The sequence below is a fragment of the Melospiza georgiana genome, chromosome 4 (genome assembly GCF_028018845.1).
Source record: "Melospiza georgiana isolate bMelGeo1 chromosome 4, bMelGeo1.pri, whole genome shotgun sequence".
Lineage (NCBI taxonomy): Eukaryota > Metazoa > Chordata > Aves > Passeriformes > Passerellidae > Melospiza > Melospiza georgiana.
Genome location: NC_080433.1, coordinates 55,040,692 through 55,054,110, shown reverse-complemented (window position 1 = coordinate 55,054,110; position 13,419 = coordinate 55,040,692).

Genomic DNA, 13,419 nt, shown 5'->3' with positions numbered 1-13,419 from the left:
AGACCCACTCCAGAGTGAGAACTGCTGGTGGAATCAGCCAGGAGTGCCGAAGGCAGCCTCACCATCCCAGAGCAGTCAGCAGAAACCAGACCATGGCATGTGGTGGTGGTTGGGTACACAGCTTTGAACTTTTCCTTACAAATGCAGGGGAAAGCCAGGCATAGGCAAAAACAAGTTTGAAAAATACTACCTTAGTACAATTCAAATATAACCCCCCACTGAACAACAATTCACAACCTAGGACCCTTGTGTGTGCTTTCAAAAAATAGTCTGTAGGAAATTTAAATTGCAAATGAAGCTACTCTAATCTTAGCTTCTTTAAATACCTTACTACACGGCTCCTTCAGGGTGACAGATTACTAGATTTAGATTTCTTTCAAGTTAGTCTCATGACAACCATTTGGGAGATAATATAATCTCCATTTCTCTGCTACTCTGAGGTAGGCTTTGGCTGTTTGATGCACACTAAAGATAGCTTTCTTTGTTCCAGCTCCTTGATACTCTGCCCCACAGAATGCTCAGCTACCCCTTCATTCTTAGTTCAGGATCTGTGTGTGTGTTTGCCTATTAACAAAAAACCCCTTCAAATCACCAACATCACACAAACTATGGCCTAGCACATAGTCATTTTTCATCCACATGGACAATTACAGCATTTCTAGTGACTAAACCTTTCTGGCAGAGTGATTGAGATTTCTCATGAAGGGAAAATATTGTCTAGAGCTAAAGTGTATTACAAACTATTTATTGGTTAATCACCACACAGTAAAGTTCTTGATACAATTTCTCAGTAGAAGCATATTAAATTCAGCTGAAGCAATTAAGGGAAAGAGATAATGCTCTGTGCTCTAATAGTATTTTATTTAAGTGTTTACTATTGCTAAATTTTGTTCGGACATATAATCTCAAGCTACATATTTCAAGCCCATAAATCTCATGCCAGAATTACTAGGGAAAAATGTTCTCTATTATTCCACATTTTGGTAGGTACAGTGGGATTAAGTTGAAGAGCAGAGTTCTAAATTGAACCACAACTATTCTCAATTATGTAAATAATACAGTATTTCAGAACTAAACTCACAAAGGAAAAATTCAAAACCTGCTAGATAACCGTGTAAAAAATTCCTGTATCAATGTCAACATCTAGAAATTGACCTTTTCCTTTGAAAATCTCTTTTAAACAGTCTGATAAAAAAACCCTGATATTCATATTCTTAAAGTGAAATTAATGACCTATGCACAAACCCCAGTATTGCTTCCATACCATGGAAATAAACCTGAACTGATGAATACTGTCAAATAAAATATCCACAGCTATGTTGCCACAATGGCCATTTCTAAGAGGGCATGAGACTGCACCTGAGGATGACTGCAAGAGCAGTATAAATTACCTTTATACCATTTCCTACTCCTACAGATTTTGTCAGAAAAATTAATATATCTTACACTGCATTCTGTACTTGCTGTAGCCTGTCTCAGGAATGAATTATCACCAAATTTTAATGCTTCAATACTGTGCATTTTTATTCTCATTATATTCTCCCTTTTTTTCTCAATCTTGTGAGAAAAATTATAATAATAAAGAGAAAATAGCAGAACATTTATCCATTTATCCATTCCCTTGACATCCTTAATATTGTAACCAGAACAGAAAATTATATGAAAATGATTTGTTCTTATACTAAATATAGGCACAAGGAAAGAAATACGTTTAAAATTAATCAGTCCCCTGAAGAATATGAATCCCTGGTCCATCTTCAGTGCCCTAAAATGTACTTCTACATTGAGCATTGTCATCAATTAAAGCTACAGTCAGTATTAGACACTGACATCTGCTACTGTGATGTGGACTGCAGTGAAGTAAGCCTGCAATTGGACATAATATCATTTTGGTACAGTGAGGCATAGAGAAAAGAAAGACAAGCACTAGATCTCTGAAATGTTTTATAGAAGCACAGATGTTAGGAAATCTGAACTCTGCAAGTCCTTGTCTCTAAACTGAAAAGGATCACATTTCTGCTAAACATGCAGAATATGCTATATATAATGTTATTTGGTCACTCCTTTTTTTTTAATAACAGAATGAGATACAAATATATAAATTGTCATTTTCTTGGTATAAAACATTTCCATACCAAGGAAGAAAATAAATCCATCAAATGGTGTCTTAGAGTACCATTTCATAAGTACAATCCATCTTTAAGTACACATATATTTCTTTAAATACACATACATCATTACAATGTCTATACACACAGATAGACATACAAATACAGATGGTAATGATATTCCAAGTAAAAGCAGCCAAACAACTTTTTGCAAGTGAGCTTAGGATAAGCTTGCAGCTAAGTAAGTTGTCAAAACTGTCTTCTTGTGTTTACCAAGGAAGAAGTGTAAAGAAAATTATTGTGGATGCCTGCAGAACACGTGTATCCTCAATAGCAGTGACCATGACCAATGGTCACTGAGATTCATATTGCACCTCTTTTGGACATGACTAGTTCACCTGATCCTCCCAGTGTCAGGTCTGTCCCTTAGGATGCTCTACTATCATGTAGTCAAGAGCAATTCCTGTCCCAAAGAGATCATCAACTGCCTCAGTAAGAAATGGGAGAAGAAGCTGAGGCACAAAAACTTGCCATAGGGATGGAAAAAAAAACAGTGACAAAGAATATGATTTGAGTTTCATGACTGGCATGCCAATATCCTTTCTAGGAGTCATTCACCAATCTGAAAAGCAAGACAATTTAATGACTCAAGCTGATGTGAAGATTTTAATTTTGATATTGGTGGAATACATCCAAATGCACCCAATATTTCAACTGCCTTTAATTTATATGTCATAAAGCTCATCTAAAGAAGTCTAAACATTTTACAGACTACAATTACGTGTATTTAACTACATACTTGAATCTGAAATCAAGTTCAGATTAGAAGCAGTGTGAATTGAGGGGCTGGGCTGTGAATTCCGTCATGGGAAAAAAAACTCAGAACCCCTGGGTGATGCTGGGAGGGATGCTACAGCTTCTTTCCCTCTGCTGATAAATCTGTATATCTTTCCTGTCCCTGTACTCTCTTGGTAATATCTCACTGTGTTTTAAAGGACTGCTATTTACTAATAATTCATTCTTTTGCCCACGGTATCTTCCGATGAATTATAACAACATGAAAACGTGTTCTTATATCTGAGAGAATAACTAGTAAACGAGTGTGTTAATAAATTCATCTTGATGAGTACCCACTAAAACAAAGGCACCCCCTAGTTTTAAGGTAACACAACACAAACATGCTAGCTTATGATTCTTTTTGATCAGATAAAAAACTAGTCTTGTGTAACAATCAAAATGAACCTTTGGTTTAATTTTTAGTCAGGATAAGGATTTATCATATGCTATAATTGGCCTCCTTCTTATATTAAATGCATAATTTTTGCTTAAAAAGAAATTTCTTTTATTTATTTATTTTAAAAAGAGAAGTTCCTTCCTGGCACTAAATTATATCATCTAATCCAACTTAGAATTTAGGAAATTCATAATAAATTAACTCATTATTACTCTGAAATGCACTTCTGTGGATATACACTGAAAATCCTATTGTTGACAAGAAGCAATTAACTGCAATCCTTAGAAGACTCTTGGGGTACCTAGAAGTTCACGTTATTTGGAAAACTAATAACTAGATCTGTTAGCACTGTATCTGCATTGTAGGTAAGCTTTACTACTTTAAAAGTCAAATGAGATCATCATTATCCCTGAAAAGCAAGTAAATTATTTTCTCATTCATAATACAGTGATATTATTACGGTACTGCAGTCAAGGTCTTTTTCTAATTCTGCACTCAGTAGTGAACACAAAGGAAGTAGAAATCCACCAGTATGAAGAAAGAAAATGGAAAAGTATGGTCAAAGTCCATGAAGCTGTTAGATCTTGTGGGCAAGGAAAGCAGTTATTTTCAAAGATCATGAATTATGGAAACATGGGTCACATGGCTTAAAATCCTAGGGAAAGAAATCACAGTTAAAAGTCTCCTATTTTCTTATTTGAATTTTTGATGAACAAACTGCAAATTACTGCTTTCAAGAGTTCTTTTCTGTGTCAAAACCTTCGCAGAACTATTTCTGCCGGAAGAATTTCTGAAATTTCAAGAAATTTTATGTATCTGATGTGTTGGCAACACATAAGAACAGCAAATCTGGGAAATCTGAAAATTAAGGACAATATAAATGAATTAAATTGAATATCTGAATTTAAAAGAGCAAGCAATCAAGATAATTTTTTTTTAATATATGAGCTTGAAGAAGAAACTCAGTGCAATGTAAAGAAATACCTTTGCATTTACCACAAAAAGTAAAAAGGTGTCAACTCCTTATTCAATCATCTGAAATGACAGGAGACTTGAAAAAAGTGGCAAGAATAACAAGATTTCAGATCAAAGAAGATAAAAACAGATTTGTGCTTGTAAATTGACAAAAATGATTTACTGAAGTTTATGTAATAGTCAATAACCAGGGATATCAATGCAAGGCTCTTAAATACCTAGCAGCATCAATTATTAGTAGCTGTTGAATTCAGAAACGTAGTAGGACATGAGAATTACATTTTTGTCCACTCAGGTACTGCTTAATTCTGCTAAACACCAAGAAGAACCAATTGAAAGACAGCTATGCACATCTCCCACAGGAGAGCCTCTGGATGTAAGCTATTAAGTTCCACAAGAAGTAAGTAAATGAGCACTGGAATGAATTTTGGGGTTAGGAAACATGCAAGATTAAGAAAAGATTTAATAAGTATGAAAGCCTCAGAGAAAACATCTGTAGTAAGTACAGAGAAATTCCGTCAGCCTTGATGGGTGATCACTATGATGAGTGAAGAAGACATGAGGTACATTCTCCATGAATGTGAATTCCCCTTTCTTAGAACTTTGCAAACTGTTTAAATGCCTACTTCTTTCTATATGCTTTAGAGACCTCCTGCAGTTGCCATCATTTTGCCTGAAACAAGTCGGGGCCTCTTAGTAGGACCTTTCACTGTTTTTCTGCTGTGAAACCAATAAATAGTATTTTACTGCACATTATTAATATTAACAAGAAATGTGCTCTTAGAGGAAAGTGGTGCAGTGCAATAATGAGAACAGAGAGGGATCTTTCAAGAGCACAGTTTCAGCATGCCAGGAGCCCATCCTGCTGAACATGTTCTCTAACATAAGGGGACTTTTGGTACGACTCCTTGCTACCTCCACTACTGGCCATGGTGGCAAACTGCTGGCATCTCCTCTTCAGTTCTCCTCCAGACACAATCACACACTAAGTCTTCCTGCTTCTCCATAGCTTGATGCCTAGAAAATTTACAGCTGTATATCATAATTTTTACACAATCATTTTCTTAACCTCCAGTTTCATGCTCCGGGCTATCACAATCTGTTTTGAGGGCAGTTTATCTGGACACCTTCAGTTTGGCGCTATCTTTGCAAGTAGTTATATATAATGAGTAGCTATTAGGCATTAGTATGCTTACCAACCCAAAGTCTTTGCAGGTGGGGAGGGCTCATTCTCTGCAGCTGACTGGAAGGGGTCCCAGGTGTTGCAGAGCTGCTGTGCCCCACCAGCTCCATTGGGACTGATAACAATGATGACATAACTCAATTACTCTGATTCCTAGGCTAACTCTTGACCAAACTTCTTGTTTTTTTCCTTTAAGATTTTACATCCTGTCTCAACAATTTCTTTTTTGTCTCTAAGTTTACCTTCTTGACCATTCTGCACAATATCTGACAGGTCTTCCTCAGCAGCAAGAGCAAAGGTGAGCATGCTCAAAGCATGAGCAGCATGATGCAGTGGGGCTGTATGAGAACTAGGACTTGGAACTTGTGACACGGGTCCAGGACCACTGGGTTCATCTGGGTGCACAGCCCTTGCTATTCTTTACCAAGTGTTTGATCCTCACTCCCACGTTCTTAGGAAAAGATTCTCTTTGCCTCTCCCAGAGCTGACCTAAAGCCACAAGCAGACTGAACAGAGTGTAGATCCCCACCCATTACCAGGTCCAGCTCAGGGTCAATCATCTGAGATGTCAAAGTCCTAACAAAAAAAAATTAAAATAAAGTGAGACCTATTGCTAGTTCTGGGGCAGAGATTGGGTCTTTTAAGGCCCAGATTCTTTGTGAGGGAGCTTTGATGTGCTACTCAAAGCTTTTTTTTATGTTCACAGCCCACTGTACTAAGGGACCAAAGTGCAGGCAGAGAGCGGACATGGTATAGGAAGCATGGCAAGCTTTTAGCACTATGATACTTCACAGCTGGTGTTTAATACAGCTGTTTGCTTGACCACCTGTGACAGAACACATCACTGGCCAGATGCTGCCTTCTTCTGCAGCACAGCTGGGACAGGGTTGGTAAGCTTTTTCTCTGTTCTAACAGAAATTTATACAGTCCAGGGATCTTAACATGCATGACTGACTATTCATTCTCTTCAGTGGTCATGGGAGCTTCATTTATTCATGCCTGACCAGGAAAGGAGAGTCTGCACATTAATCACTGACTCGGGAGTTATTTCAGGTAGACATGATGGAAGGTTATAACACATGATGTAGCAAAGCTGCATTTGCCAGGCTTGGGTACAGTGCTGGAAAAGTGCTCTGAAACACAGGAAGCACCCAAGCACTCCTCTCCTGTTATAACCATACTGAGAGAGAAGGAGTGAGCAACCATTGATCACTCTGGTTATTTTATGCTCAAGTGCATAGACAGTGCATAACCTTTTGACTACCAGCAGTGATAAAATCAGGCCACACAATTTTGCATCACCTCTACCTACAGTTTATAATATCAAAGAAATAGGACTCATATTTTATCAAATTTATCCAATGTATCTATCAAATATTTATTCTGAGGCATTTACAACTCTGAAAGTCTAGCTAATGGCCTTAGAAAGTCTAGCTAATGGCCAGCAAGTGTCAAGTCTTGTTGGACAAGTGTTAGGCATTTGGGAAGATGTTGGCTTGGAGATGGGCACCTAAGACTTTTCAGTAGAAAATACAATTTTTATTTTATGATGGACCCTGCATAAAGGGCGTTTTCACCTGAGGGAAGATGCAAAAACGGTTTAAACTGCTAAACAAAAGCAAATTTTCATTCTGTGTTTTGGAATGAATTAAGTAAATATTACAGAATGCTAGGGTATTTCATAGTAATCTAAAACTACCACTGTGCCTGCTCCAACAGAAAAGATTCACAAGAGTTTCTTGCAAGAACCACTAATGTTCCTTTTCTAGATGTCTGTAGTGGTAAGCTGAAAGTGCAATTACAAAAACACCACATAATGTATATGACATGGTGGTATCAATAAAAAGTTTGAGAATTTGCACAAGCTAATGAAAAGATTCATCCGCCTGCGTGTACAATGACAGTAAATACACCACAAACTTATCCAGAGGGACACTTGATGAAGACCTGTTACCACAAAATCATTAAAATGAAGGGCTGAAGTTACTGCCGTGATATCTAACTAGTTCAGATTTTCCAAGCTTTTTTACTGATTGGCAAAAATTAGGTATTCCTATTACATTTCCCTACAATACCTACAAGTGCAATTCAGTGAGAATTTTTTGCTGTCAAATCTGCTTTTGCCAGACATGCTATATCTGACAGCAGTGTCTGACAATGGGCTTATAGCTCAAAGGACATTTTAGGCATTTTAAAACTATATATGTGACTACCTATAGGACATTGAGTCCATGTTAATTCTCAATACAGAACAAAACATGTTAAAACAATAAACCAGCAACGAGGTGGTTGGTATTTCTGTTTTGGGTGATACAGAATAATAGGGATGCCAGATACTGAGTCCTGATCCAGAGAAGCTGTACATAGATCCTGAAGACCTGCTGGTACATGTGTCATCAATACATGCCAGTTTTCTGTTGTTCTTTCTGGTGCTTCTGCATTTCCATTCACCATGCACTCATATCAGTCTTCATGGTTCTTTATAATTCCTTTCACAGATAATACAATCACAAAATTATATCAATGAATCATCTGCTGACAGCCCCTGACACTTTGCTAAACAAAAACAAAACCCCTGCACAGTAAGAAAACAATGTCAGAGTTACTGCAGGATGAGAAAAAGACAAAATTGGGTTTTAAAAAGACCTATCAGTACTGTAGGAGCTGCCACAACCTCCTGAAAAGAAGACAGTTCATCTCTGGGATAAGAAACTAATCACCAGCATATGTTTTTCAGGAGATTGACCCAAGGCTTATGCAAGATTTTTCTCAAAAAATATGAGAGACGGAAAAAAGTGTTTAGGAGACTGGGGAAAAGGAAGTACTATGAAATGTGCCAGAAAGGGCCACAGATAGGGACTAATAACATCAAACTGGTCATGGCATAAATGGGTATCTAAACCTGCCAACCTCAAAAGCAGTTATGCTAAGAGACCACAGACTTGTTCATCCAAGAGCAACTCAAAGATTAAATAAAACATGGTCAGCATAGTATTTGTTTGGTGGTATCTTAATTTATTTATAATGGCATGACATATTACTGCTATTTTTAATACTAATCATCAGCAGGAAGAGGAAAAAATGACACTGGACAATACTGCCTTCAGAGACTGAGCTTCCCAGGCAGAATGTCTGTGAGCATCACAGTAGAGCCCTTGAAGCTCCACACTGCCTACTGAATCAAACATGGGCTAAGCCTGACCCCTGGCAGGATCCCCAGCACTGCACAGCCACAAGCAGAGGATAATACATGTTTCTTCAACAGTGCCCAGCTCTGAGACATTCTTGGTCATGCCTGCAACCTGATACCCAGACATCCAAGCCCCCTGCTACTCGTGCCAGGTCACCCTGATGCATAATGCCATGCTGACATAGCCTTGTCCCTGTGCTTCAGGGGGTGAGGAGAGGCCAGAGACCTGCTCTATGAGATCCTCAGAAGCTATGCAAAACTTGATTCCAGAGGAAAAAGTTTGGGTGCAAGCAAAGCAGCTAACCCCTCTGAATTAACCCACTCATTTTTGACTGAAACACTCAATTGTACATCTTTCTATATTTAAGGATGCTTTGCCTTCCTAAGAGGCAGAGCAGCTTGGCAGCCAGGACACTCCTGCCTTTTGTCAAACATGCAAGTTTGAGCTCCTACTTTGAATGGGGCCCAAGTAAAGATTTGAAGCTGAACCTGTTGGGCTGCTCCCACAGCACACTATTGTGTATGCACACTGGCATTTATGCACCTGGTTCTTGGGCTGTGGTGAATGCTACATCCATCTGATCAGCACCTTGAGCTCAGCCACAGTCTGGGGCTGCACTTCCACAGGGCTGTGGTGAATGCTACATCCAGCTGATCAGCACCTTTAGCTCAGCCACAGTCTGGGGCTGCACTTCCACAGTGGAGAGAGATCCCTACAGCCACACTGAGGATCCCTTTCTTGGAACTGCCAGTTATCTCTTGAACAATCAACAGGAAGCTTGTTAACCATGTAGCAGTGTCAACTAACAGATGGTTCTGCACATGCCTGGTGGCAAGATTATAGACACCGGTTAAGAGATTGATGACAGTGGTATCACATGGAGATACACTCAGGAAATAAGTCCTCTTGATGAATTAGACCTATAATTGCCAGGGTTATGACTACAGGGCTTTCAGGGTAAGATAATGTGAATTGTCTACTGCTTTTTCATCAATAAATTTCGACTGCTAAATTGATACAGCCACCAATACTTTAATTCAGATTCAGTTACTCATCATCTGATGTCACAACTGAAACACTGAAAGCAACACTGACTTCAGTTCAGTAACTCATAGAAAGAGTAAGCATATAGCAAAAAAAAAGGTGCTATGCCAAATTTCCTTATATGATCACAGGGAGGATTATACAACATTTATCCTCTCATTACTCATCTCATCATAAGGCCTATTGCATCCAAAGGCTAGATAATATGCTTTTCTGTAATACTGCTTCTTCAGAGAAGTATGACTTGCTGCATCTTATCAGCTTGGAAATGTCAACTGGAGGAAGTGAACCAAAGAAATCAAGACCATTTATTCTACTTCAGAATTAGCCTAAACTCAGAGCAGGTGCCTAAAAAACCTGTTAGAAAGAAAACTAGTAATAAGTACATTCAATTTACTTTTATATAAGTTACTTTTCTAGTATCAGTTAAATGGAGGAAAAGAATTTGTGTTTAAATTCTTCAACACATTAACTCCAGCTGCACACAAAGCACTGGAGACTAATCTCTCTATTAGTCACTCACTGGGGTTTACAATGCTAACAACTAGTAATACGTTTCCTACCACAAACTGACATTAAGGGCTTATCATTCATCCTTCATGCAGACAGCATGAAAATTGACACTCCACAGAGACATTATAAATAAAGCCAAACACTACAGGATTATTAAATAGTCCAGGCAACTTTCCTCATCTTCCAAAGAGACATTTTTGCACACTATAATATTCTACAAATATATTATTGTCACAATGACTTGCTCTTGAGTTTTTAGAGCAAGCACAGAGAAAAAAGTGTTCCTGTGCAATCTGAAGGACTACAATGCAGAAAACTTTCAGTAACAGTCATTGACCTTTCGCTGTAGAAAACTGTAAGAGCAGTGAAACTAAGAATGAGGATTTTTTTCAGTGGCTGCTGGGGTGTTATACAGCCTTTCATGTGTATACTAATTCAAATCCTGCCTGGACCACTATTCTTCTTTCAGCCACACTCAGCTGACAATTACTCTGCTACAGTTAAATGATCACCATCAGGTTTCTCCTGAAGAAAGCAAACAAAGAAATAAACAAAAAGTTAACTCTTAGCCTCTCTCTTCTGTTCTCCAATATAATCCTAGTTTTGTGAGACTTGCCCAGCGAGACTCAGCATCAAAGCACAAGGTGCCTGTTCGAGTTGCAATTAAAGTTACAGAACTGACCAGAAATTATTGCTTTACAGCAATAAATTTAGATGACACCCATATGGCTTCACATCTGAACACTCACCAAAACAAATCTTCTGTTTTCTTTCCCATAGTATGAAGAATACAACCACTATCTGCAGCTCCAGCACAATCTTCTATCCATCGATACATTCCACCAGCACTTCCATGTCAATTGGCCTTGACACAGCTTTCTTTCTAAATCAAAATCAAACATTTTCACTCTATACCTCCTGTTAAAATATCAGTCCATGCTCCTATCATCTCTCTCTGTGACCCATACAATCTTCTTCTTTATGGCCTCCCCACCATCTGCATAAATCTTTTCTCATGCATTGAAAATAATAAAATAAGCAGGAAACAAAAGGACAATATTCTTAATGAAAGCAATGTCTAAACCAATCCTCATACAGCTATTGTGTTCCAAAACACACAGCCTAATGGATATAGGCTTTCCAATTTCCTGCAATCATGGATAAATAAGAGGCTACATTACTACAAGCTAGGAAGAGAAAGTGTGACTTATCTCAAATTGGACTGGAAATCATAAAAGAGTCAGAATAAATTTTGAATCACTCAGTGCTTGACACTTCCAGAAGATGACAGATACAGAAAAAAGAAGACCCCAGACACTATGAATATAAGCAATTAACATCACCTATTAAATATTTTCAAGATATTCTGCAATAACAACAAATAGGCAATCATTTAGTTTATCATAGGTTTATCATTTAGTCAAAAGCATTAGAATGTAGATGCTCAGACAAAATTGGTTTCAAATTCAGTAATCTTCTGTCATTCCTTTTTTTAGGAGTTAACTCTCTACATCCTCAGGAAGCATTACATAATAGAACCTATTTTCAAATGGTCTTTATTGTGGCTGCCTTTTCTACATGTTTGCATGTAATCACAAAGTTTGTCTGAAAGGCCTCTGTTTGCAGGTATGCAATGGTACATAACACTGAGGCATAAAGCTCAGCTCCTATACACTGAAAATCCAACCTTAACACCTGGAAAAGTATTATAAAATAGCAGGATACTAGTCAAAGGGATTTAGTGCCTTCTCTGTTTGCTGGGATACACATTCAGGGCTTGATCTGGCAAGGTCCTAAATGTGCTGCTCCTGACACTGTGAGCAATCAAGCACGTGAGTGAATTTAAACAGCTGACTCATTTCGTTGACTCTGTGCTCCATGTACATGCATTGGGTGGCATGTGACTGATGAAGAGCTTCATGGGATGTCAGCCAAAATGTGCAGACTCTCATACTGCTCAGACTAAGAGAGAAGTTAAACATCCCAAACACTTCAAGACAATACATGTATTTATGCACAAACATACACATAAATATGTTCATATGCATTTAAACACAATTTTCTGTATGTATTCCATACATTTATATTTTCATGGTATTGCATATTTTGTCTAAGAAGTGACAAAGTTTGAGTCTTGTCCTGCTGATACTGATGAGTTTGCAGCCACAGATGAAATCTTTGCAGACCATATTTCTGGACACTTCTGAAGAGAAGTAACACATCCTTAATGCATAAAATGTGTAATTTTCCCTAGGACTGCTCTAGAGTTACACAAAACAGCAAATATTCCTCTAAGTGAAGTAGCCTTGATCCCATTTGAATTTGAGAATTAGTAAAATCAAATGTTTTGCAATTAAGGATGGTACAAATAAATTCTGAAATAGTGATAGAAGTATATATCTATATTATATATATTTTTACAGCTTCCATCACATCCTTGTGATCTTTGAATCTCCACTGGATCATAAGGCCAGTCAGCACAGAAAAGATTGAACTCTGTAATGGCAAAAGACATTTCCTCAGACATTCATGGGCACTGTGGTTTTGGCAGGAAATTTCATACAACCTGACAGAGATGGTGCATTTTCACAAAAGTATTTTCCTTTTCTGTTTCCACATAAATCTGTGGAAGTGGCCACCAGCTACAATGGGAACAGAAGTGGGGAGAAAAAAAGAAGGCACAGGATCCTTCCCTGACTTTGCTGTTGAACTTCTGCAAGAATTCCATAATTAATTTCATCTTTCCATGTCTTGATATCTCAGATGTTAGCTGGGGATAATTGTCCGCTGTTCTTCATAACACACCACAAAATCCATACAGGAAAGCTAATATTTAAACAACACCCAAACTGTACTAAATCTATAAAAAAAAAATTTTATTACTTTGGCTAGTGAGTTTGGATTGAGTGCTTTAATACTAATCTGGCTATCATTATTATCATATTATTTTTATGTATATTATTACAAACATACACATCTATATAGCTTCCATATTTCACAGGTCTTAGGGTTTTATCACCATGGTCACTGAAGTAATTAAGGTGAGATTTATCCGTTTTAATTACATGTGTTTAGAACTTTATTTCTCAGTTTACACATCCCCAGTGGTATTTCTTATGGCATGAATTTTCAGACTGGTAATAGAAGCTAAATAAATTTTCCCTTAAAAGT